At 42.3% G+C, this 27,582-nt stretch overlaps 1 long non-coding RNA gene across 1 annotated transcript in view; it reads right to left on the reverse strand.

Annotated features, from left to right (window-relative positions):
* Nucleotides 1-2,488: 2,488 nt before the first annotated feature.
* The window catches only part of LOC144617208 (uncharacterized), a 112,937-nt gene continuing 87,843 nt past the window's right edge, over nucleotides 2,489-27,582 (reverse strand). Inside the window, exons 4-6 of the long non-coding RNA XR_013557414.2 lie at nucleotides 13,737-13,830; nucleotides 5,223-5,498; nucleotides 2,489-2,687 (exon numbers count right to left, since the gene is read on the reverse strand). This is a non-coding gene — a long non-coding RNA (uncharacterized LOC144617208). The remainder of the gene's footprint in view (nucleotides 2,688-5,222; nucleotides 5,499-13,736; nucleotides 13,831-27,582) is intronic.

Consider the following 27,582-nt stretch of genomic DNA (forward strand, 5'->3'; position numbering starts at 1 on the left):
AGAGTTCCTTCTCTTGGGGGCTCTCCACACATTGTTCCAATTCACCAGGGAAGATCAGCTACGGATCCAAATGACTGAACACGGGTACTCAGGAAGACAACACAGAATCATACACGTACCCTATGAATTCCTAAATTGTCATTAGAGTTCCTGTATGGCTTACAACTCTTTACGGAGGTGAAAGAATTATCACGTCAAAAACCAAAAGCCAAGAGGACGATGTGATGTGTTATAACCCAAATCACGGTTAGCTGAGTACATTTCACCTGCTGGCTACTTGTGGTTCTAGGAGCTACCATCGATGAACATAGTGTGACCATTACTATCACTGGGCTATGAATACTAATTCTGGGGGTGTCTGGGTGGCTCAGTCGGCTGAGGGTGCCACTTCAGTCAGGGTCATGATCTCAGGTTTTGAGTTCAAGCCCTGTGTCTGGCTTGCTGCTGTCAGCGCAGAGCCCTCTTTGGGGTCCTCTGCACCCACCCGCCTGTCCCATGCTCGTGCTTTCTCTCTCTCTCTCGCTCTCAGAAATAAAAACATTAACAAAATGTATTAATTCTGGCCCAGGTTGCGCCTGACCACACGTGTACCGATGCCCGGCAGGTGCAGAGAGGAGCCAGGTTATTTCTTGGTCCCAGATGGGCTCCAGTTTCATCCACGGCCCCAACCAGCCCTGGCCCTCCTTGATGCTTCATTGTACTGGCAGTTTCCATCCCGCTGGCTGCTCACGCTTCCTGTTGGGGGATTTTCAGCAACACAGCTGCAGGTAGATGTTGTGGTGCACGTGACTTTATTTCCCACCCCCCCATTCGAGGTTTTTTTCCGTCCATCCCCAGAATAATCCCTGTTTGCCCATTTTTCTGCCCAAGCTTTTAACTGTTTAGGACGGTTTTTTTCTCTTTTCGCTCCAAAATGTTACTGGGTGTTGAATTTCACATTTCACACTGTTAAGTCTGTGAAATGCATTCCCATAAGGACCTCCACGACTCCCAAGTCTTGAGTGGGACACCTGTGTGAAGTTCTGTACCCTGGTCTCTGCTCCACCCTCATTCAGCCACTGAAGTAGATGGAAAAAGGCTCTTCCCTTTTTCACAGAGCGTGATGATAAAGATGCCATGGAGGCTTTCCCCAGAGCCACTGGCTCCCTTACTAGGAGAAGGGGAAGCCTATGATACCACTACTGGAGATGTAATCCTTTGGTCTAATTCAAGCATTTCCTCTAGTTAAAATGAATCTTCCTAAGAGGGGTCACTCCAGCATAAATGAGTTACCTGGGCCTTCTAAGGAGGCTTCTGAAGAAGTAAAGGATGTCGGGAGATCACGGTATAAGTTCCAGAGTGGGACCGGTGGGGCTATATGGTGGGGCCAGGGCTGGAATAGGGTTGAGGGAGGCGGATGGCACAGGCAGGAACCATATGTTCTCGACTGACGAGCCTCCCACTGGTGCTGAGGGCTGGTCCATCCCAGGTGCGCTGGCTTCTGGCTGAAGCAGGGTCCTGAGACCAGGTGTGGGGCCTGCTCGCCCTTCCTGGGCCCTAAGTGACCTCAAGACAACTGGCCTCGGTAGGAGTCTCGGATTCTGCAAAATAATCAGCTAACCCAATGGGGGAGGAAAAAAAAAACACCTGGGCCCCCTTGGTTTGGGGAGTTTATTTTATTTCGGTTCTCTTTGTTCAACTGACTGGTTGCTCATGAAAGTGACCAAGTGTGTCACTGAGCGGCCTGGCTGCTTTGTGAAGAGTCACACATGAACGGTATGACCGGTTCTTTTGTTCTCGAGTAACCACAGCCTTAAAAACCAGTCTCTCTGTCAGTGCACAAGCGGGGCCTCTGGGCATATGGCCTTGTATCCAGGAAGGCCGATGCCGGGGTAGGAGAGCCCAGGGTCCATTTTTGAAGCCCCTCTTTGTCAGCTGGGGGACCCTCCATGCCCTAATCTTTTCACCTGCAGATGGGGATACAGTGACACCAAGCTGGTAGAGTTATTTAAGGAAGAATGATCCTGCACATGAAGGGCTTACATAGTGCCTGGCAAATACTAAGCATCCAGTAGATGCCAGTTTGCTAGTTTTAATCCTAGGGGAGGGCCAACAGGCCAGGTATTTAATAACTAGCATGTTGACAATCAGGAAGATGTACAGCCTCTTTCCAACAAGCCGAATTTATCCTCAGAGTAGATCCAGGGAAGAAGACACAGCTACGCATAAGGGCGGAGCGGGGGGGCTGGGGCAGAAGGAAGAAGGTCTCTCTCCACGGTGTCCTACAAACTACCCTGCAATGTAGGAAGCCGCACCTACCTTGAGTGTGGCCTTCTGGGGGAAGGAGCAAGGATTGGGAATTTGGAGAGCGCTGAGCCAGATTGATTTCCAGTCCACTGCTCTCAGGAAAAGGATGTGTGTCCTCAACGCACATACAGGTGTATGGCCTCAGCGACTGTACATTTACATGCACACACACGCACACACATTCACTCACTTCAGGCTGGAACACCATTGCATCGAGTGTATTTTTTTCTGGTCTTCCTTCTTATCTCTCACATCCTTTGCAGTCCATTTGGGCATAATTATTATTGCTTTGCTGGCTCGGTTCTGCAGCTCTCTAGAGTGCAGCAGATGTCGACAGCTCTGAAAGATCCCATGCTATTACACAGCAGAACAAATGAGGATGTCAGAAAAGGCTCTTCAGTCTAACAAGAAAACAGAGGAAAGAGACAAAAAGAATAAAGCCTTTGGAGACCAGCAGACTCGCTCTGATTAGATCTTATGCTAACATGATGCCCACTCTGCGTACTAACAGTGATTTAATATGTTTAAACGATACAGGGGAAATACGTCTTGGGGAAAAAAAGAGAAAGGAGAATTTCTTCCCTGGCAGGCATGATTAAGATGGTGTGGGCTCCCTAGGAACACACAACTGCAGCGTGAGACTGTGGAGTGCTGGCCCAAGCATATTTGCCTACAATGCCTGACATGGTCTCGTTATCCTGGGCAGCCACTGTTTTCCCCAACACACAGGGGCCCCACGGGATGCTCTGAGGGCTTAGCCGGCCGGTGTGTGCTGGGGTGGCGGCCTCACTGCGGGGCCATTGTTCCTTCTCCTGACATGGGAAGCCGAACTTTAAAAGCATTTTATATATGGGGCCACAAGTCCACACACCTTAAGCTTCCCAGAACAAAGATACAAGATACTCTAGAGTTTTGGAAGTGGGGGAGAGAGAAGTCTCTAATCAAATGGACGTACCAAAGTCCATGTATTATAGATTGTATCATGCAATTTACTAACTGAACAGCTCTCTGGTTCCTTTCTCTGAACCTATTTACTCATTTCCTATTTGTAGTCCTAACTATTAATGTAATAGTTCTTTCACCAGACCGCAGCAGAACAGGGGAGAGAGGATTCAGAAGGGCCAACTTTGGGATAGCAAAGGCAGAGTGAACGGTATATATGCAGCTATTCAAAAAATCCTGACAGTATCAGCTATCTGATAAGTTGGCTGTAAATGAGAAGACACAAACACCACAAGGAAGTAGAGAGCATTACATGTGTTTGTTTCCTTATTTGTTCTTAAATCCTTCCACAGTGGGTCTGCCTGGCAGCTTTTGTTATATGGATAAAGAGTATAGCACATACTTCAAAAATCCCCAAAGAATAGAAGTTTAAGAAAATAAATAAATAAATAAATAAATAAATGAAATGAAATGAAATGAAATGAAATGAAATTAAATGAAACAAAATAAAAACTCCCTGAAGGGGAACAGGTTATCAGCATTCATTGTTGAAATGCAATAAATCAAAAACCGCAGGACTTGCCCCGGTGCCTAAAAATGCCCCGACTCCCTAGTCCAGATGTTAGGACTAGTCCAGAAGCAGAGATGGCCTCAGTAGGAGGAGAACTCAAAAGGTCACCTGGTCCAGCGTCTGCTTCTGACAAGTGATCAGTTGGCCCGTGCTGTATGCCATCTAGGGACACTCCCTCACGAGATGCCAGTCCATCGTCAAGAGTGCTCAAATTATTAGAAAGTGCATTGTTACTTGAACCTAAACATGCCTCTGTATTTTCACCCCCTTGGCCATGGCTCTGCCTTCCAAGACTCCAGGAAGGAACACTTGAAGCCTGTTATACATATGAAGGCAGGGATCCTAACACCCGCCTTCTTCCTTGCGTCCCTCCCACCATGGCCCAGCCTGCCTTTTCTCATCCCATATGTCTATGATCTCAAGTCTTCAACTCTGTCTGTGTAGAGATATTACTTTTATAAGGTGACTGGATATACCAAGGTATAAGGTATATCAGCTCTATCTAGGTGTAAGCCAAAGGGCCCAAAGGCAGCCTGGAATGGTGGTTTAGCACAAGGTGGGATCAGAACACCATGTTCATGTCCCGGCTCTTGTATGCGACTTTGGACACGTTACTCAGTCTCCTCGAGCTTCAGTTTCCTTATCTGTAAGATGGGGTAATAGTAGCCCCTGACAGGATAGTGAGACTGGATGAGAGAATCCACAGAAAGATGTTTGCCATATAGCAAACTGAAAATAAGAGCCATCATTTTGGAGGAAGAAAGGTTATTGCCTCTCTTATATTCTACCCCCTTCCCGTTACAGTCCAAATTTACGGTGCAACAGTGATTCGTTTTGAGCCGATAACCAACTGAAACATCTCTATCATTTCCACGTAGGCTACTATCAAAGCGCATCTGCTGCTCATTCCATCTTAGTTGTTTGTTTATTTTAAACAAGTGCAGGACTTTGCATTTATCCCCATTAAACATAATCCTATTAGATCTGGTCCATTGTTTCAGTCCGTCAGATCTTTTTTGCATCCCAATTGTGCCATCCAACTTATGAGCTAGCTCTTCCAGCTTTGTGTCATCCACAAATTTTATCACCAGGCCATCAACGTCTTCATCCAAGTCATTAATAAAAATAGTTAACAAGGCAAGACGGAGGCCAGAAACCTGTAGTGTGAAAGATCCTTTCTCCGGATCGTCATCAATCTATTAATTAGTACTCTATATTCAATCAGTTCTTCATCTACCTGATCCGGCTACCTTCTGCTCCTGCCCAGAGGTGCATCTCGTCTGTCTTCAAGGACAGGGACTTTAGCTGTCAAAAGGACTGCTACAAACGCATTCTGTTTACACAATACCCAAAAACCAGTCTAGCAACTCTCAGAAAGAAATGTGGTACATCCGGGAAAATGCATTGACTCCTTACTTCTCACCTGGAGACAATGTCCAGCTCGCGTGACCAAAGATCATCCAAACTGCCTGCCCATTTTTTTTAAAAGATCGTAATTTTCCAGTGGCTGGGCTTCTAGCCCCTTCCCTCAATGTCTCAGCTCTTCAAAGCATACAAGTCTCCTAGAAGTTAATTTATCTGGCCAGGCCCTGGGACCCTGAGAGGGCCTTTAGAACATTCCTTATTTCTTGCCTGGGTTTCCATTTTCTGTCACCAACATCTGTGGGAACCTTGCCTCTTCCAACTTGAAGTTTCTTTCCTGGATAGGGAATATGAAAAGAACATAAATGCTGCGAGCGCCAATAACAGTATTGATCAAGCCACGGATGTGTTTTTGTCCCTTGCCAAACATAACTAACAACTTTGTTTGAGAAGTCTGGGTGTCTCTTAGCAGCCCCAGGAGCAGTACCAGCAAAAAACTAGATGGCTCACCAGAAGCCAGCTTGTAATGGCAGTAGTACCAAGAGGGATCTGTCCCAGTCACTGGCTTCCTGACTGTCCCCTGTCTCCATTTCTCACCCTCAGATTCTGATCCAAAACTTTCCACTATGGCTGGAGACAAACAGTGCTTAAGATCTTGGAATTCTAAGCCCATCAAATGTTAACACACACTCCACACATGGCTGGTGCAGATCTATAAGGGAGACACAGTAGTAATTACCTCTTAGAGTGGCTGTGAAGATCACATGATATAATGGCTTTAAAACTGCCTGGTCCAGGGGCGCCTGGGTGGCTGGTTAACCATTTGACTTTGGCTCAGGTCGTGATCTCACCATTCGTGGGTTTGAGCCTCATGTTGGGCTCTGTGCCGACCGCTCAGAGCCTAGAGCCTGCTTCAGATTCTGTGTTTCCCTCTCTCTCTGCCCCACCCCTACTTTCACTGTGTCTCTCAAAAATGAATAAACATTAAAAAATTAAAAACAAACACGGGGCGCCTGGGTGGCGCGGTCGGTTAAGCGTCCGACTTCAGCCAGGTCATGATCTCGCGGTCTGTGAGTTCAAGCCCCGCGTCAGGCTCTGGGCTGATGGCTCGGAGCCTGGAGCCTGTTTCAGATTCTGTGTCTCCCTCTCTCTCTGCCCCTCCCCCGTTCATGCTCTGTCTCTCTCTGTCCCAAAAATAAAAAAAAAACAAAAACAAAAAAAACAAAAAACGTTGAAAAACAAACAAAAAAGTGCCTGGCCCATGCGGGGTCAAATAGTGGTCCTGCACTATTAGCTTCTGGTTTCTGTCTTGTTCTTGTCCCCATTTGGTTCTACTCTTGTCACCAGTCCTTGGCCCCTTTCAGCCTGTACTAGATTTGTCTCAAACTTTAATTTTCGACTTGCCCCTCACAGACTGGCTTCCCCTTCCTTGTCCCTCAGCCCCCGCCCCCACACACTGGCTTTTCACAATACCTCTTTTACACTGAAAATCCCTTGCTGACTCTACTTCTGGAGGGAGATACAGATCAAATATGTGTGCAAAATCCTACCCCTACCTGGAGAGTCGAAGTTTCCATTTATGACAAGTCCCAGGGAATAATAACAGCCTTCAGAACTTTTTCACAAATCTCAAAGGTTGTAGTGCTTGGGATCAAATCCTGGCTTCCTCATTTTTTAACTGTGTGACCTTGGACAAATCCGTTTGCTGTCTGCGTCTCATCAAAATCAAATCCTGGCTTCCTCATTTTTTAACTGTATGACCTTGGACAAATCAGTTTGCTGTCTGGGTCTCATCTGTGAGGTGGGTATCATAAGATAGGGTTGTTGGGAGCATACACTGTTTAGCATCGCGCTTATTACAAAATAAATGCTCAGTAAATGTTAGCTGTTATTATCAGCCTCATTAGCACCAGCCGTCCCCACTTTACATTTCTTGTTAGTATCCATTTTCTTAATAGATTCTTGTAATTCTAGTGGTTACGTCCACTAAATTTCTGAGCTCAATAGCGAGGTCTCCAGAAACCACATGGATCATTCTACATTATGCCTTCCCTTCTATGAGAAAAGGTATCTAAGCTATCAACTACAAAGCACAATGAAAATGATAATTACTGTATTACTACATTTTGAGATCAATTTCAACCACATTTGGATTTGTAGAGTTCATACCCATCCTTCTGTCTTCCTGGAGTTCTTTCACAAACTGTATGGAGCCATGTGTTTGCATGTTATACCATGAGTTAAACTTGACAGTAAATCCATGTTTTAGTCATAACCCTTCCCTTGTCCCAATCTTCACCATTCGTTAATAACTTAATTCTTATACTTACTGAACTTCTGTTATGTGGCAAGCCCTGCCACACATCAACTCTAAGGTGTAATTCCCGTCTTCCAGAAACTAAGTTAAGTGGGAGAGAATTCTGTTTCAGGTTAGCATGTAAAAGATTGCAGCACATCTTCATTCCCATAGGAATGAAGAAAAATGAAAAAAAATTTGGGTAACACAAAAATCATACAGAGTATATTTTCTGGCCACACTAGAATTTAACTAATAACAAATTTAACCAATAACAAAAAGAGATCTCAAAAATATTAGAATATTTAGAAATTGAACAATACTCTTCTAGAGAAAAAAAAAAATCTCAAGGAAAAACACATATATATCATGCCCAGGACAGAGCCCACCACGGGGCTTGAGTCCATGACCCGGAGATCAAGACCTGAACTGAAATCGAGTCGGACACTCAACTGACTGAGTCATTTGGGTGCTCCCCAAGTTTTCTTCTTAAGAAGCTAATAAAGGAATGATAGACTAAACTCAAAGTAAATAGAAAAATAGCAAATAATAAAGAGTGAAAATCCATGAAATAGAAAACAGATAAACAATGGAGGAAATAAACAGCAAAAAAGAAAAAAAAGAATTTTTGAGAAGATCAATAAAATTGATAAATCCCTAGTTAGATTGAACAAGGAAAAAATAAAGAGAAAATGCAAATGACCACTATGAAGAATGAAAGGAAGGATAGTGCCTCAAATCCTACAGAGCTTTTTTTTAAACTTTAAAAAATATTTACTTTTATTTATTTTTATTTTTCAAAAAAAAAATTTTATGTTTATTTAATTTTGAGAGAGAGACAGAACACAAGCAGGGGAGGGGCAGAGAGACAGGAAGACACAGAATCCAAAGCACGCTCCAGCACAGAGCCCAATGACGGGCTTGAACTCATGAACTGAGCCAAAGTCGGACGCCTCACTGACTGAGCCACCCAGGTGCCCCAATCCTACAGATCTTAAAAGAAAAATAAAGGGATATTCCAAACAACTTTATGCCAACAAGTTTGACAATGTGTATGAAATGAATAATCCCTTGAAAAATACAATTTTTCAAAATGGGACACAAGAAGAAATAAATGACCTGAAATCTGTTAAAGAAGTTGAATTCACCATTAAAATTGTTTCCCCCACAAAGAACACTTCTGGCCCACATAGTGCTAATGGTAAATTCTATCAAACACTTAAGAAATAATGCCAATCTTAATCTCTTACAGAAACAAAGGAGGAGAGGTTACCTCTTGACCTTCTTTAAAAAGCCTAGTATTCCTAATCATATTCCTAATACCAAAATTTGACAAATGCACTACAAAAAAATTACAAACCGATATTCCTCATGAACAGAGATGCAAAAAGCCTTAGCAAAACATTAGCAAATCAAATCCATCAATATATAAAAGGGATAATATATCATGGCCAAGTGAGGTTTATCACAAATAAATGCAAGGTTGGGTAAAGCAAAAACAAAAACAAAAACAAAAACAAAAACAAAAACAAAAACAATGTAACCCATCCCATTAAAAAACAAAGGAGAGAAATCACATGAACATCTCAGCAGGTCCAGGAAAAGGATCTCACAAACCTCACCATCACTTCATGAGAAAAACTCTAGGCAAATTCGGAATAGAACAGAACTTCCTTAACCTGATAAAAGGCATCTATAAAAACCTATACTTGGGGTGCCTGGGTGGCTCAGTCGGTTAAGCGTCCGACTTCAGCTCAGGTCACGATCTCACGGTCCGTGAGTTCGAGCCCCGAGACGGGCTCTGGGCTGATGGCTCAGAGCCTGGAGCCTGCTTCCCATTCTGTGTCTCCCTCTCTCTCTGCCCCTCCCCCGTTCATGCTCTGTTTCTCTCTGTCTCAAAAATAAATAAACGTTAAAAAAATAAAAAAAAAAAAAAACCTATACTTAACACTACAATGGATGATAAAACATGGACCATGTTCCCTCTAAGGTCAGAAACAAGGTAAGGATGTCTACTCTCACTGTTTCTAGTCAACATGGTATTTCTCTCCATTAAGAGTCCTGAAGACTGGGAGAGACCAAGTTTAAATAAGATAAAGTTAGCTTTATTTACAGAGACACAATTTTGCATATAGAAAAATCAAAGGAATCTACCCCCAAATCCTACTGAAGCTAGTAATTCAGCAAGGTTTAAGGATATAATGTCAATATAGAAAATTTAATTATATTTCTGTGTATTACCAATAAACAATTGGAAAAGGAAATTAAAAGTCAATAGCATTTACAACAGAATCAATATCACGAAATACAGATCACTTTTTAAAAAGATAGGTGAGACATGTACACTTAAAGCTATAAAATATTGGGGTACCTGGGTGGCTCAGTCGGTTAAGCATCCGATTCCTGATTCTGGTTCAGGTCATGATCTCACGGTTTGTGAGTTCAAGCCCCTTGTTTGGCTCTGTGCAGACAGTGCACAGTCTGCTTGGGATTCTCTCTCTCTCTCTCTCTCTCTCTCTTTCTCTCTCTGCCTGCCCCTCCTCCACTCACTCTTTCTCTCTCTCAAAATAAATAAACATTTTAAAAAAACTATAAAATATTATTGAGAGAAATTAAGACAAATAAATGGGGAGAGATATACCATACTTACAGGGTAGCTGAATCAATATTGTAAAGATGGTGGTTCTCACAAAATTGATCTACAGATTAAATGTAATTCTAGTGAAATTCCCAGGAAGGTTTTTGTAGAAACTGATGAGTTGATAAAAAATAAAATAGTTGGAGGATTTACACAACCTGATTTTAAGTGTCACTATAAAGCTTTATGGGATTTTTAAAAGACTATTGTTTTTATGTTTCCATATAAATGTTAGTATTAACTCGTCAATTTCTGAGACAGTAAGTTACTGGTATAAAGACAGACAAATAGATCAATGGGGCAGAAAAAAATCCACAATGACTATCGAATGATCTTTGCCAGAGGTGCCAAAGCAAATCAATGTGGGAGGGACAGGCTCTTCAACAAATGGGGCTAGAATGAACTCAGCAGCAAAAAGAAACATACTATGGACACTTGAGACAATAGGAATGACCCCCAAATATCATGTGGTAGACTGGAAGGAGCCAGACACAGAGGAACACATACTTAGAATCAATATGAAGTCCCCACTCATGCAAAACTAGTCTGTGGGGATAGAAATCAGAATAGTGGTGGCCTCTGGATGGAGGGGGTGATGACTAGAAAAGCACACAGAGGAATTTTCTAGAATAATGACAGTGTTTTAGGTCTTATTTGGGGTGTCAGTTAAATGGGTCTTTACATTTATCAAAACTCAATGAATGGTACATTTAAGATTTATTCACTTTACTGTTATTATACTGCATAAACATATATTAAGGGGCGCCTGGGTGGCTCAGTCGGTTAAGCGTCCGACTTCAGCCCGGGTCACGATCTCGCGGTCCGTGAGTTTGAGCCCCGCGTCGGGCTCTGGGCTGATGGCTCAGAGCCTGAAGCCTGCTTCCGATTCTGTCTCCCTCTCTCTCTGCCCCTCCCCGTTCATGCTCTGTCTCTCTCTGTCTCAAAAAAATAAACGTTAAAAAAAAAAAAAAAAAAACATATATTAAAAAAAAAACCCTAGGCGCAGGATAAGGAGGAAGAAGACACACAAAGAAAAATTACAATATGATGTTGTAAGTGCAATGCTAGAGACACACACAGAGTTTTGTGAGAGACCATGGAAACACAAACAGTTTGAATGTGGACAAGTCTTGAGCTTACATCTATCCACAAGACAATTATACGTCTCTACCCCTCCTGGCATCCTTGCCAACTTGCTCGGAGAGAAGTTCATTCTCCAGTAGTTGAGTGAGGTCTTCACATCAGGAAACAATTGGGGGTGCCCCTGACTTTTGACTACTGGAATCTGGGACAGTTCACTGTGGTATGGTGAACTCTCCATACTTGGGGAGAAGGGGGAAAGGAGGAACAACCTAGAACCCACTTACCAGCTGTCAAATACTGGTTTTTCCTGTTTTCCTTTCCTGGTGATCACCCAGACATCCATCGGCGTTTCCAACACTGCAGCTTTATGAATCCCTCCAGCACCAAATATTCCTATTACCCACCCCCCCGCCCCCCGCCCTGCCTTTTTTGGTCCAATTTAACATCAAGATTCAAACTATGCAAATCTGTTGAAAAATCTGGCTATTTGCAAACAAAGAGAAAATGTATTGCCTTACACACCATATAGCAAAATAAAAACAGATGGATAGGAGACAATTTTAAATGAATATCGAGATGAATATTTGTCAGAGTTCTGGGTGGAAAAGGAAATCCTGTACAGATAACTAATCGAGGGAATAAGAACAAAACAATAGATTCCTTGACGAAAATACAAAACTTAAGTACATCGGAAAGTCATTACAATTTTTAAAAGCCTTACAACAGTCTGGCAGAAAACATTTGCTACAAATATTTCAGAAAAAAAGGATTTATATCCTTCATTACTAAAGAAGGAAAGAGAAATACTGCCGTTACACTAAAAAAAAAAAAAAAAAAAAGGTAGGCAATGGACAATATGAATGATTAACTTAGAAAAACAAAAGTTCACCTCAGGAATACCCAAACAAATAAAATAACCCTAGGATACCATTTTTAAATCTACTGAAATAACAAAGTGTTTGAAAAATGACGACACTCAAAGTCTGGTAACATCAGCATTTTTCCCCCCACTGTGGAGGGAGTATAAATTAGTACAGTCTTTCTGGAAAGCAGTTAGGCAGTCTTGCATCAAAAATCTTAAAAAATAGTCTTGTCCTTTAAGAATTCCACATGTATGAATCTATTGTGAAACAATCAGAAGGGTGAACACATTTTAGACACAAAGATGTTTAGTAAAAATGGAAAACTTTACCTAAATGAGCACAACGACTGAATTATGTGCAATTGACTGAATAAATTGTTGTATACCAAAATAATGGAGTATTTTTCAGGTTTTAAAAGTCTGTTTTAAAAACATTTTTGAGGAGCACCTGGGTGGCTTAGTCGGCTGAACACCAACTTTGGCTCAGGGCATGATCTCGTGGTTCGTGGGTTCGAGCCCCACGTCAGGCTCTGGGCTGACAGTTCAGAACCTGGAACCTACTTCGGATTCTATGTCTCCCTCTCTCTTTCTGTCCTCACCTGCTCATGCTCTGTCTCTCTCTCAAAAATAAATAAACATTTAAAAAAATAATAAAGGGGAAAGTCTACAGAGAGGTAGAGAGAACACACTCCATGGGGTGAACTATAGCTCCAATTTCCCAACTGCATGGTGACCCTGGACAAGTCACTTTCTCTGGGTCTCACCTTCTTCATTATAAAGGAAGCATAGCAGCACCTACTCAGCTTACTTCCCGAGGAAGAGTAAATTAGCTGGATAGGCACTGTGAAATTTCTTTGTTCTACAAATCTAAGGAATGATTATATATCTGCTGTACACTGGCTTGTTACAATGTGAGGATTTAAGTCTTGGGTGACCTTATATTTCCTTTGCTGTGTGATTTTGGGGTGTAGGGCGTATCAGGTTCACAACTGAAAGCACTGTCTTGCTCATCACAAACCAGGCTGAATGGTGTGTGCCACCGTCAACACATGACCAGTAAAGCCACATAAAAATAAACACCGCAGACCAAGTCTCCCTCTCTCTGAGAAGGAGTCAGATTCTGGGAGTCATAACCCTCTCCTTACCCCCTCTTAAATCATGGAATCTTGATTATAATAGGGGCAGATAGAGTAAGTGGATGTTGTTGCCAGTAAAGAATGCGATGGCTCATCTATTAAAGACACCGGTGACCATACTCTTAGAGAAACAGTTTTCTGCACCTTCTGTAGATGGTCAATCTGAACAACATTGAGATATCACCTGTATGTGGCAGCCATAACTGAGAAAACAGGAAATGCAAAAAAATTATACAGTGATTGAGGTTTATTTTGTTATGGTTGTTTCCCCTTAAAACCGAGAACTGCTATAAATTGCTGATAGTCAAGAGTTTATGCTTTAGGGGAGCCTGGGTGGCTCAATCAGTTAAAAGTTCGACTTCAGCTCAGGTCATGATCTTGTGGTTCGTGAGCTCGAGCCCCACATTGTGCTCTATGCTGACAGCTCAGAGCCTGGAGCCTGCTTCGGATTCTGACCTTCCCCCGCTTGTGCTCTCTCTTCAAAAAGGGATAAACATTTAAAAAAAAAAAGTGTATGCTTTAGAGTCAGAACACTTTAAGATTGAACCCCAGTGGCTTACTTGTCTAGATGTGTGATTTCAAGTGCTCCCATCGGTCTGCACCTTGGTTTTCTAATCTGTTCATCCGAGTTATTTTCAAACTCATGGGGCTGTGCTGTGAATAAAGGAGAAAATGTATATAAGCACTTACCATCATGGCCAGCACAGAATATGTGCTCAGCAAATGAAAGCTAGAAATACTGAATAATGGCTGTTATCGTGATCATTGTTTTTACCAGAATATTTTTGCTTATATAGAAGTCAACTGCATTCGTATACACTAACAGTTATAAACTAGAAAGTGCAATTGAAAAGAAGACACCATTTACAATAACAATCGCACCACACACAAAATTAGGCACCTAGCAGTACACTGAACAAAGTATCTGCAACACCTCCATGAGAACGAAGAAAGACCTAAATGAATGGAGAGTTAGATCAGGTCATGATCTCACAGTTTGTGAGTTCGAGCCCCGCATCAGGCTCTGTGCTGACAGCTCAGAGCCTGGAGCTTGCTTCCGATTCTGTGTGTGTCTCTCTCTCTCTCTGTCCCTCCACTCTCTCTCAAAAATAAATAAATATTAAAAAAAAAAAAGATTATGTGTTTCTAGTGGAGATACTGTCCAATATAATAGGACCTCAGAAACAGACCCTTGAATATATGGAACTTTGATATTTGAAAGACTTGGCATGGAAGGTCAGTAGGGGAAAAGAGACTATGTAATGAATTAACCTGGGGGAGAAAAAGAATATCTGTATGGTGGGGGGAAAAGTGAAGCTAATTCTTTTTTTTTAATTTATTTTTTATTTTTTAAAATTTACATCTAAATTAGTTAGCATATAGTGAAACAATGATTTCAGGAGTGGATTCCTTAATGCCCCTTACCCATTTAACCCATCCCCCCTCCCACAACCTCTCCAGTAACCCTCAGTTTGTTCTCCATATTTATGAGTTTCTTTGGTTTTGTCCCCCTCCCTATTTTTATATTATTTTTGTTTCCCTTCCCTTATGTTCATTTGTTTTGTCTTTTAAAGTCCTCATAGGAGTGAAGTCATATGATTTTTGTCTTTCTCTGACTGACGAATTTCACTTAGCATAATACCCTTCAGTTCCATCCATGTAGTTGCAAATGATAAGATTTCATTCTTTTTGATTGTCGAGTAATACTCCATTGTATATCTATACCACACCTTCTTTATCCATTCATCCATCGATGGACACTTGGGCTCTTTCCATACTTTGGCTATTGTTGATAGTGCTGCTATAAACATGGGGGTGCATGTGTCCCTTCGAAACAGCACACCTGTATCCCGTGGACAAATTCCTATTAGTGCAATTGCTGGGTTGTAGGGAAGTTCTATTTTTAGTTTTTTGAGGAGCCTCCATACGTTTTCCAGAGTGGCTGCACCAGCTTGCATTGCCACCAGCAATGCAAAAGAGATCCTCTTTCTCCACATCCTTGCCAACATCTGTTGTTGCCTGAGTTGTTAATGGTAGCCATTCTGACAGGTGTAAGGTGGTATCTCATGATTTGTATTTCCCTGATGATGAGTGATGTTGAGCATTTTTCCATGTGTCGGTTGGCCATCTGGATGTCTTCTTTGGAGAAGTGTCTATTCATGTCTTTCACCCATTTCTTCACTGGATTATTTGTTTTTTGGGTGTTGAGTTGGATAAGTTCTTTATAGATTTTGGATACTAACCCTTTATCTGATATGTCATTTGCAAATACCTTCTCCCATTCTGTCGGTTGCCTTTTAGTTTTGCTGATTGTTTCCTTTGCTGTGCAGAAGCTTTTTATTTTGATGAGGTCCCAGTAGTTCATTTTTGCTTTTGTTTCCCTTGCCTCCAGAGACGTGTTCAGTAAGAAGTTGCTGTGGCCATGATCAAAGAGGTTTTTGCCTGCTTTCTCCTTGAGGATTTTGATGGCTTCCTGACTTACATTTAGGTCTTTCATCCATTTTGAGTTTATTTTTTTGTATGGTGTAAGAAAGTGGTCCAGGTTCATTCTTCTGTATGTCGCTGTCCAGTTTTCCCAGCACCACTTGCTGAAGAGACTCTCTTTACTCCATTGAATATTCTTTCTTGCTTTATCAAAGATTAGTTGGCCATACATTTGTGGGTCCATTTCTGGATTCTCTATTCTGTTCCATTGATCTGAGTGTCTGTTCTTGTGTCAGAAAAGTGAAACTAATTCTAAGTTTGTACCATACAGAAAAATATCTCTTGATAACTCAAGGACTTAAATGACAAAGACAATAATACCTTTATTTTTCTTTTTAGGAGAAATTATAGGTGAATATATAGATATAGATATAGATATAGATATAGATATAGATATAGATATAGATATATTTAACATTTATTTTTTATTTTATTTTATTTTTTTTTAATTTTTTTTAACGTTTATTTATTTTTGAGACAGAGAGAGACAGAGCATGAACGGGGGAGGGGCAGAGAGAGGGAGACACAGAATCTGAAACAGGCTCCAGGCTCTGAGCTGTCAGCACAGAGCCCGATGCGGGGCTCGAACTCACGGACTGTGAGATCATGACCTGAGCCGAAGTCGGCCGCTTAACCGACTGAGCCACCCAGGCGCCCCAACATTTATTTTTGAGAGACAGAGAGAGACAGAACGTGAATGGGGGAGGGGCAGAGAGAGAGCGAGACACAGAATCCAAGGCAGGCTTCAGGCTCTAAGCTGTCAGCACAGAGCCCAATGTGGGGCTCGAACCCATGAACTGTGATATCATGACTGGAGCCAAAGTCGGACGCGTAACTGACTGAGCCACCCAGGCGCTCCATGAACATATATATTTTTAAGTTTATTTATTTATTTATTTTGGAGGAGAGGTGGGGGAAGGACAGAGAGGGAAAGAAAGAATCCCAAGCAGGCCCTGCACTGCCAGCATGGAGCCTGACACGAGGCTCAAACTCACAAGCCACAAGATCATGACCTGAGCTGAAATCAAGAGTTGGACGCTTAACTGACTGAGCCCTAGGTGAATCTATTTCTAATCTTGGGATAGGGAGAAAGTTTTAAACAGAAATGCTAACTATTAAAACTTGATGTCTTATTAAAATGAAGAAATTCTGCTCATCAACAGCCACCTTACAGGATGTGAAAGACAACTTACAAATTGGATTGGGAAAAGGTATTTTCAACACATGAATTATCAGGTTAATTATCAGGGGCATATAAAGAAGTCCTACATTTCAGTCAAAAAACATCTCCACCCCCCACTTCCCAAAATGGCACAGCCATAAACGGGCAGTTTACAGGAGAAGCAATAACATAGAAAGATGTTCACCTTGAGGGAAATGCCAATCAAATCCACAGTGGTTATTTTATACCCATTTAAGTAGCAAAAATTAAGAATTCCAACCTACTAAGTATTGGAGAGGCTATGAGTCCACAGGATTTTTTATACTCCACTGGTAGGAGTGTAAATGTGTACAAACTCTTCAGAAAGCAGTTCGACATTATCTTAAATGTCAGCCAGATACCTGCCCCATGACCCAGAAACTTCTAGATATATATCCAAGACAAATTACCGAACACATAAACATACAAGGGATGTTTATAGCAGCATTCTTCCTAATGGTAAAATCTGGAAACAACCCAAATCTGCAATTATTAGAATATACCACAGTGTATTTATCCATTCCCTTGGTATATTCATATAATCGAACACCATACAGCAGTGGAAGCAATAGATTTCTGTTACATGTAACAGTGTGAATGCTGTATTTGACCTCTGAGGAAATATGCCAAGGTAAGATTAACTGTGGGAAGTTTTCCTTAGGAGCAATGCTTGTGGAGAAAATGGGAGGAAGTCTGGGGGAGTCACAGACTGCGATGCAAATATGACCCCAAGTGAAGGAGGAGGAAAGGAGGGTTGGATGGAAGGGATGTAGACTGTACTAGATCTGCAGACGATTCGGCAAGGTCACCTCGGTGTCCTTGAGCGAGCGTCAGCTGTCACAGGAGCCCTGTGTCTCCCAGGACTGGGGCTGTCTCAGCATCTCGACCACACTCAGTCATCAGCTGGGAGCAATGTCCTAGGGATCTGCAGGAATCGTGGTCTTGGCACAGCTCAGCAATGTTCACAATAGAGAGCGGAGAAGAGGGCCCTTGGTCAAGTACGCCTGCATTCTCATGGTCACCAACAGATCCCTTAACAATATAATATTGAGTGGGGAAAAAAACCCCAACAAGATTGCATTCAGGAGAATATCCTCTAATATAAAGAATAGTTAAAAAAAAGAAAAAAGAAAAACTACATGTTAAAAAAAGCAGGGGAATGACACACACAGGAGTCAGGACAGTGGGTGGGCGCCACAGAAGGACAGGATGGAAGACAAGTATGCAAGCTATTGTAATGTAAGCTATTGCCAACAGTTTCCTTCTCGTGTTGATGGGGAGAGGGCTCCTGCATTTTACTCCTATTACTTAAGAAAAACAAGTCAGCGAATATATACATGAAAACACGAATATGAACAAAGAGGGCCATGCATGGATCAAAAATGAAGAGTGTTTCATGAAAAAGAGATTATCATTAATCTAATTCTGTGACTCTGTCCAAAAATATTGCCTCTTTTCTCTCCTATGCTCTGATATGTTTCTCTATAATTGTTAGTGACTGAGCTGTTGATGGATGAGAGACACTGCCTATGTATCACAGATTAAATTATAAGTTTGATAGGATCTCCCTGATACGGTAATCTGGAACCTGGATGTCCCAATTTAGGATCTCTTTGATGGTGTGTTCGAAGTCCAGGTGCTAAAATAGGAGCAGCGAAAATAGTTAAATGGTAATAGCATTGCTGTACGTGGGCTTTCTCCAAGTACTAGTTGGTGATCTTCTCAAACTAGCGCCTGGCATTCAGAATTCTAGGAGTAGAGACCTAGCCTCTAGGGCATGAGGTCCAAGGGAGCAGGGAGACGGCAAAAGATAAGAGACCACAGGGTTATCAAGAGGCACTATGGTACCACTGGTTAAAGACACAGACTCTGAAGTCAGACTCCCTAGGTCTGAATCCCAGTTCTGTCACATTTTCAGTTTGTCACCTAATCTCCGTGGGCCTTGATTTCCACACTTCCAGAGTAGGAATAACAGTACTTTCTCTGTAGTGTGGTTATAAAAATTAAATCACTCATTATACCCAAGATGCTTGAAACAGAGCCTGGGAAACTGTGTAAGTCAGAATGAGCTAGGTTATGGTACAGTAACCGGAAACTCCCAATTGCTAGTGTCTAACAAAAAAGTCGTATTCTCCAAGCATAGAAGGCCAAGTAGCACAAGGCGAGCAACTCTGTGCACAAGCTTTGGAATGGAACATCTCTGAGCCCTCGCACAGAGATTCATAAAGCCAGGGGGAGAACACTTACGGTACTCTTTTTTTTTTTTTTTAATTTTTTTTTTTTAACGTTTTTATTTATTTTTGAGACAGAGAGAGACACAGCATGAACGGGGGAGGGGCAGAGAGAGAGGGAGACACAGAATCGGAAGCAGGCCCCAGGCTCCAAGCCATCAGCCCCGAGCCCGACGCGGGGCTCGAACTCGCGGACCGCGAGATCGTGACCCGAGCCGAAGTCGGGCGCTCAACCGACTGAGCCACCCAGGCGCCCCACTTACGGTACTCTTTAACAGCTCTCTTTACCCAATAGCAGGAACTGCCCACTAAGCCCCATATGGTTTCTGCTTCTAAGGTGAGGGTTCTGCTCTAGATCTCCCCATTACAAGATCAAGGTAGATAGAGCTTCCACTATTAGGAGAACTGTCAATTGCTTTGGCAAGGGAAAGAGACACTATGTGCAATGGTCTTAAAATTTCTTCTCAGATGTGTCACACATCTCATTGGCTGAAGCGGGTGACTGCTTCAAGTGGGCAAGGAACTGGGAGCCCACTACATTCCTGCAGGGAGGAGAAGCAGGATATCTGTGAACAGTCCAATGGACTGTGACATATCCGGTGCTAAGTGTTAGTTATTATAATTCTGGAAGATCTGCAGTGCCAGCTGAAATATGTTAATAGGATATCCGGGAGGAACCAGAAAGGCAGTTCAGCCTATGCACAAGTCCCTCCTCTACCAGTCTGCCGTGTCTCTAGTGACCATATTTTTTTAATGTTCGTATCACTAACACCTAGATAAATAACAGAGACATACACCAGGGACCAAATGACCAAAGAATAAAGAGTGACTTCTAGAGAATGCTCCTAAAGTGACTTTTCCTGGGCCAACTCCCAGATTGCTAGTTGAGGCCCCCATGTGGGTTTTCTAGGCTCCCTCAACCATGTATTTTCTGATATCAGAGTCCTGGAAGGAAGAGTCCCCTGGGTAACCATTTCTGCTCTATGGATCAATTGCTTCATGCTCTTTGCTGCCACTATTAACACAGCCACGTGAAAGATCTCCTGTAATAGAACAGAAGTGTGTTTGAAGGAGACAGAGGAATAAACTTTCTTTAGGTCAACAAACAAATTCACAAGCTCATTAATGGCATGTACATGACACAAGGCTCCAATCCAGAGACATGTGGCCACTCTGAGTGGAGCCAGTGGACTGCTTCAAAGCCTATGAGGTTCTTCTATTGACTTTGAATTAACCACTCAGGAACGAATAGATACCGTTTCTTCACATTTAGCAAACATTTCATGTATAATGATGACTGACTAATAACATGGTCCCTGTTTTCATGCAGTGCAGGGACTGTTTTCGGACCAGTGCAGGGGTTTCGAGGAGAGGACGGTCATCAAACAAATAAACACATAGATCAGTCTATAATTAAAACTGATATATGTGTATATATATATATATATATATATATATATATATACATATACTTTGAAGGAAAAGGTCATCATTCTATGAAAACACGCAACAATAGGGCCCTATCTAAGGAGGGGGGAGGGAGTGAAAAATAGGGGGAGGGAAGGGGCCTGGAGCACAGTCAGAAGTGACCTTCTAAAAACAAAGTTGGAGCTGATATCTAAAAAATAACTAGGGATTGAACAAATCAAGTTTAGGGGTAAAAGGTGGTTTTAGGCAAAGAGTAATATAGGGGCAAAGGGTCTGGAGTAAAAAGGTGTATGGTAAGTTTTTAAAACTAAAAAAAAAAAAAAAAAAAAAAAGTTTCGGCCAGAATGTAGAGGTAGAGGGAGAGTAGTATAAGACAAAGTTGTGCTGCAGGTTATATTAAGAACTTGGTCTTGGGGCGCCTGGGTGGCTCAGTCGGTTAAGCGTCCGACTTCGGCTCAGGTCATGATCTCACGGTCCGTGAGTTCGAGCCCCGCGTCGGGCTCTGTGCCGACAGCTCGGAGCCTGGATCCTGCTTCGGATTCTGTGTCTCCCTCTCTCTCTGATCTTCCCCCATTCATGCTGTGTCTCTCTCTGTCTCAAAAATAAATAAACGTTAAAAAAAATTTAAAAAAAAAAAAAAAGAACTTGGTCTTTATCTCAACAGTCACAAAAAAGCCTTTGACAGAAGACCCTTTGGGAGGATCTTTGGATGGGGGACCAGAGGGGAAGAACTTATATGAAAAAGCAGCAGTGACCTTCAGTACCTTAACTCTGGAGTTAGGGTTCCCTGCCGTCTCCTGCTAATGGTAAGGAGGGACAGTGGAGACCACCATTTGCTAGTGAGTTCCACTGAACACAAATCCTTCAAGATGTCTCTTTCAAAAAGTATTGTGTTCAAATAAGTTTTTGAAGTAGTTCTATACTACCTAGCACCCCTGGAGAGCCATAAAACACAGGAACTATATACAAGGTCAAGTCCTACAGGAAAGATCAACATTGCTCAGGCCAATATTTCTAAAACTTACTGATCATGGAGGCATTGTATTTTCAAATAAATCTGAGTTCCAACCTGTGGGGCTAATATTCAGTGAAATACTCTTTTAGGCTGGTGTAGACAGCTTGGGTTTATGCATGATCATAAGTAGCAGTTTAAAGAATAAGTAGCCCTCCCTGATTTGTGGGGTATATGTTCCAACATCCCTGGTAGATGCTTGAAACTGTGCATACTACCAAACCCTATACAGGTACTATGTCTTGTCCTATACATACATATCTATGATAAATTTTGTAAATTAGGCGCATTAAGAGTAACAATAACTAATAAAACAACAATTATAATAAATGATAATAAAAGGCATATGAATGTGTTTTTTCTCAATGTCTCTCAAAATATCTTCTTGTACTGTACTCGCCTTTCTTCTTGTGATGATGTGAGGTAAATGATGTAGACATTGTGACATTAGGCTACTACTGATCTTCTGACAATATATCAGAAGGAGGATCATCTGTTTGTAGACCACAGTTCACGGTGGTTAACAAACTGTGGAAAGTAAAACCAGAGAGAAAGGGCAACTACTGTAAAAAGGAAACCTTTCATAAACATGGATTTTTCAAACACAGATAGTAACAAGTAACCAGCCAGAAAAGCCATAACTGCCTCCAAAACACCAATGTGTTGAACCCCACAGTTGAGAACCACTGGGCAGGAGGCCAATAAGAAGAATGATGTCTGGCCAACCAATGGCTTAGGAACCCCAGGGAACCTATTGATTTCTCTATTGATTCCAGACTGTTCTCTGACAAGTGTGTCAGAAGAAATCAACCAAAGGGCTCTGGAAGTGTAAAGCTTCAAGAGCATGGTCTTTGAGAGCCAACCTCATGGCGGTCTTGATCCATAAGCTGGGGTTGTGATTGCACAGGACTGCTTAGACTAAACCCTCTTTTTTCATTACTAAGTCTGTGAGGAAAATTAAGTCCAGGTTCCTCACAGAAGAAGGGCCAGAGCTTGTAGTTCAAGGAAGAAAGAATCAAGGATTGCATGGTGGACACGTGATGGTGGGTGCAGAGAACTGGAACAGAGGGCAAGCCTCGCAGGTCTTGGGCTGAATCACAAGAGGAAATGAGCACAACATGAAGAAAAGAGTGTCCAGGGCTGGAGGGAGAAGGATGTGGGAGCACCAGGCTTACCAATGGTTGGGGTGTTGGAAAGTGAAGGCTCGCGGAGAAAGGACTTAGGGACCCTGTAGTCCTAGTTGCTTGTCTTATGGATGGAACCCTCCAACCTTCCCCGTGGCACACAGCTAGAGAGCATATGAGCCCAGGCTTGAATGCCAGGCCTGTCTACGTCAGCCAAGTAGTAAGAGCAGTGGCAAGGCTGGCAACGTAGTATTAATCATTTAAATAAAAACCAGAATTAATCTCCCTGGAGCCTGAATTAAGTATAAAGAAAAATTTTTTGTGTTCCTTAAGAGACAGGAAGAAAGGCTAACATTTTTAGATATACATAAATCTGGGAAGAGAAAATAGGCAGTTCCTAAAATGAGACAGAATTTTTTCCTTTTTCCCATTCATTCAGAAAAATTTATATTCGCTTTTTTTGGTTCCAAACAAGATCAAGTAAACACAGGCAACCTCACCTCTCTTATTAACTACAACTAGAAACCTTGGGCAAAACCACATAATTGAACTTTCAGAAGGCTCTGACAGGTGGATGAGAGCAGGCAGGGTGAGCAAGGATCACTGGAGTCAAGAAGAGGACGTGGTGGTGATTTCTGAGGCTTCTGTTTTGAGGTTTGTTTTCTGAAGGGGATGGGTCCTCTTTTTGCCCCTTATATATCATGACCTGGATGTTAAAACAGCCTGAACTGCCACTGGATGCACACAAACATACATACATAAGCAAGCAAGCCAGCCCCAGAGAAAGCCAGAGCGTCTGGAAAGGGAGGACGTGGCAGGACCAAACCCTACTCCAAAGCCCCAGCTTTCCAACCAGAACACTAGGAAGGGGAAACCCTGGGAGACAGAGGGTGCAGAGCGGGGTGGGAGGCATGAGAAAGGACTCCATTCAGACTGCATATGAAGTTCCTGGCTCATGCTTGAACTGACCATGTGTCAACCAGCCTAGAATCAGCCCCGTGAAGACTTTGAACGCTGAACTGTAGGGGAGACCATGGCCCAGGTTTCAGACTGGCAGGTGAGCGGTATATAGGCTGGGCGGGTCAGCAGAGCACTTGTAAATGCTTTCAAAACTAAATGGACATTGGAATCACAGACCACAGAAAGTGGTTGTGCCATCTGAACCTAACGAGGTTGCCTGCCTGGTTAAAAAAAAAAAAAAAAAGAAAAAAAAAAGTATAAACTTTCTAGATTTAAATAGGACTCAGAGTTTCATGGCATAATAGTCAAAATATTTAAGATGCAACCCCAAATCACTTCACATACAGAAGAACAGGGAGACATAGATAACTCTCAAGGGAAAGGCAGTCAACACAAGCGAACACTGAGAAGACTTCAGTATAGGAATTGTTAGACAAAGACCCTGCAATAGTTATTGTAAACCATGCTTCAAGAAGTAAAGGTAAATATTTTTTTATATAAATGGAAAGATAGAAGTTTGCAGTAAGAACAAAAGCTATCAAAAGGAACTAAATGGAAGCTTTAGAACTGAAAAACTCACTGGCAAGACTCAATAGCCGAATGGAAAAGAACTCTACCTCATAGAATACACAAAGCTTAACTCAAAATGGATCACAGAACTGAATACGGAATTAGTTTTAACTTTAAACACATGAGTTAAATTAGAACTAAATATAAAGTTAATTTGAACTCATGGAAGAAAAACTGGAAAAACACTTTGACTTTGGGTTAGACAAGAGTTCTCAGAAATAAGAAATAAGGATCACCCACAAGGAAAACATGGTTAAACTTGGCTTCATACAATAGAGAAGCCTTTATTCTGCAAAGGAGATTGTTAACATCCTGTGAAAAGACAGGTTCTAAGCTGGAAGAAAGTCTTTGTGATCACCTATAAGACAAAGGATTTGTAACCAGAATATATAAAGAACCCAAGATTCAATGAGCAAAACAAAGAACATATTTTAAAATGGGCCAAAAATTGACATACACGTCACCAAAGAAGATATATGGATGGCAAATAAGGTGCTTCAGGTTAATAAGATTAATAACATGGATGAAAAGATGCTTCAATATAATTTATTAGTGACGCGCTGATTAAATGGCAATTCTAAGTGTCAGTGAGGATGCAAATCAACAGGAGCTCCCACACAGTGCTGGTGGTAATGCAAAATGGTACAGCCACTCCGGAAAAATGGCTTGGGAGTTTCTCATCAAGCTGAATACATGTTTATCATACGACCCAGCAATCCCACTAGCAGGTATTTATCCTAGAGCCATGAAAACTTATGTTCGCTCAAAAAACTGTACACAAATGCTGATCGCAGCATTATTCATAATCACCAAAAGAGTTTCAGTGGGTGACTGGATAAACACACCGTAATCCATCCACACCACAGAATACTAGTCCCCAATAAAAATGAATGAACTATGAACACACGCAATAACAGAGGTGAACTCAAATGCATTACGCTAAGTGAAAGATCTCAGTATGAAAAGGCAGAATGTGATAGGATTCCATTTCTAGGACACGCTGGAAAAGACAGTGTTGGAACAGAGAACGGATCGGTGGTTTCCAGGGACTGTAAGTGGAAAGAGGGTCTAACTAAAAAGAGGTAGCAGGAGGGAATGCTTTGGGATATTCCACTAGTTCTCCATCCTGGCTGTCAAAATCCATGCAGTGTAAAAATTTACACACAGCACACCAAAAGGTGAATTCTACTCTGTAATTTTTTTAAAGTTTATTTATTTATTTATTTATTTATTTATTTATTTAATTTATTTAGAGAGGGAGAGAGAGAGAAAGAGAGCGCACAGGTGGGGGAGGAACAGAAAGAGAGGGAGAGAGAGAATCCCAAGCAGGCTCTGTATCATCAGCGCAGAGCTGGATGCAGGACTCAAACTCACAAACTGTGAGATCATGACCTGAGCTGAACTCAAGACGCTTAACCAACTGAGACACCCAGGTGCCCCTACTCTGTGATTTTTAAAATAAAACTTCAGGGAGTTCCTACTGTATGCCATAATCTCTAACAATAGAAGGGCGATTTGATCTTTGAAACTGAATAATGTGAAAATGTAACTTTTGAGATTTCCATGAGTCTGGTTTGCATCCCCAAATTGCCTTGAATTATAATCAATTTAATCTATTCTAGGGCTTTCTGTGTCTGCAGGCCTGCCTCGGACTAGGGGAAAGAATGGTGTGACTCGTGATATCACTGGGAGTCAGAGGTAGGTAAGGACTTAGATGTTTGATTGGAAATTTTAAGAATTTCTTTCACTCATGGTTGGTGCTGACAAGTAACTTGAAACCACGGAGCAGATGCTGTGACGGGGAACAGCTGGGGACCAAGCACCATCTTGCCCACAGCAATAGAGGCAGAGTTTCAGCTAATCCTGTGGTCGCTTAACCCTCCCTGCATGCGGTTCCAGCTGGCCTTTTATTTGGGGTGGGAATGGGAATTGATATTCAAATGTGTTCTGTAAATATGATAAAGGTTCTTCGTGTCTGTGATGACCCAAAGGGGAAAAATGGGTGATGCTGACCAGCTATATAAGAGAAGACGACCACGGATGTAAAAAACTGAGTGATAACTTCATTACTGAATGCAATACCCCAATACACGTTTCTGTCCCTCAAAGGTGCCCAGACTCCAGGCAGAGTTCTTTGAAGCCAGGGAGTTTACTACATGGAAATCCAGGCGGCTCTAGGCTGTAAACAGAGTAAGTTTCGTTTTCACTTAAAGTGAGACCTACTCACTCAGGGAGGAAACTTAGCTTGGAAAGTACAGGTGTGCACCCCCCTCCCCCAACACTGTGAAGACAGCCCCTCCCTGCTACAATTAGAGGAAGCAAACTCCCAGCTGACCACGGAGAGGAACACCGCTGTGATTATTTTCATTTCAAAAAGGATCCACTTAAAATATTTACTCTGGTAGTTCCTTCAAGTGTGGACCACCTCTGGGGGCATTTAGATTTTTCATAAATCATTAAGCACCGGGCTGAGGGCATACAGTGAGGGCGAGTTCAGAATCCTTGCCAATTGAAGATTAATAAAAGCGAAGGGCCGTCATCCCGGCGATGATGCTGTGAGTCGATGGGAGGGATGGGGTTATGATTTACACCCCGGGCTTTAGGAAGTGTGTCCGTGGAATGAAGGGAACGGTCTGGGTGATGCGGAGGCGGGAAGCCGCTCCTCCTAAGGTGGGTTGCTGGGTGCCACGAGAAAGTCAGGAATGTCCTGTCACCTCTGCCCATTTGTCCTCTCTCCCCTCAAAGGGCCTGTGACTGGAGGTGACAGGTTTTGGTGAAGCTCAATGCATTCTGCCTCTGGGCCTCACTTGCTCATTATAGAAGGGCTGCAATTTCATTCCAGATCGGCAGTGTAAAACCTGTTGTCATATTTTATGTGATGATGTTAACTCTGCTATGAAATTATACCCTGAGAATACCCCAGAGCCGGCTCAGTACATATAAATAGCCATTTATCAGATGCAACCCGTAATCTTCCCGCTGCTGTGACCCATTCTGTAATTTTCCCTCAGCTGACAAGCTACAAATGAAGAGTGTACTTAGATTTCAGTTATGAGGTTTAAAATATGGATGTGGATATAAAAAGCTAAGCCCTTCAAGAAGAAACCAGGGAATTTTCCCATTAAATTCTAAGGGCCTTCATCCATCTGCTCTCTAATCGTACAAGAATCCTGTGATCCCTTCGCTGACCCCTCCAACACAATCTCTCCCCCACTGATTCTGTCACCACCACCCCCCGCCTGGCCCACCACCCACATATGTACCCATTTCCTCACACCTACGAGCACACACACTTTCCTCAGATGTGCTCACAGAACGTCTCTGCTAAGCTGTGACCCTCATCACCTTTGCGGACATACTGTTGCAAGCTGCAAGCACAAAGTTGTTTTTATCCAC

The sequence above is a fragment of the Panthera onca genome, chromosome C1, assembly GCF_046562875.1.
Source record: "Panthera onca isolate mPanOnc1 chromosome C1, mPanOnc1 haplotype 2, whole genome shotgun sequence".
Taxonomy (NCBI): Eukaryota; Metazoa; Chordata; class Mammalia; order Carnivora; family Felidae; genus Panthera; species Panthera onca.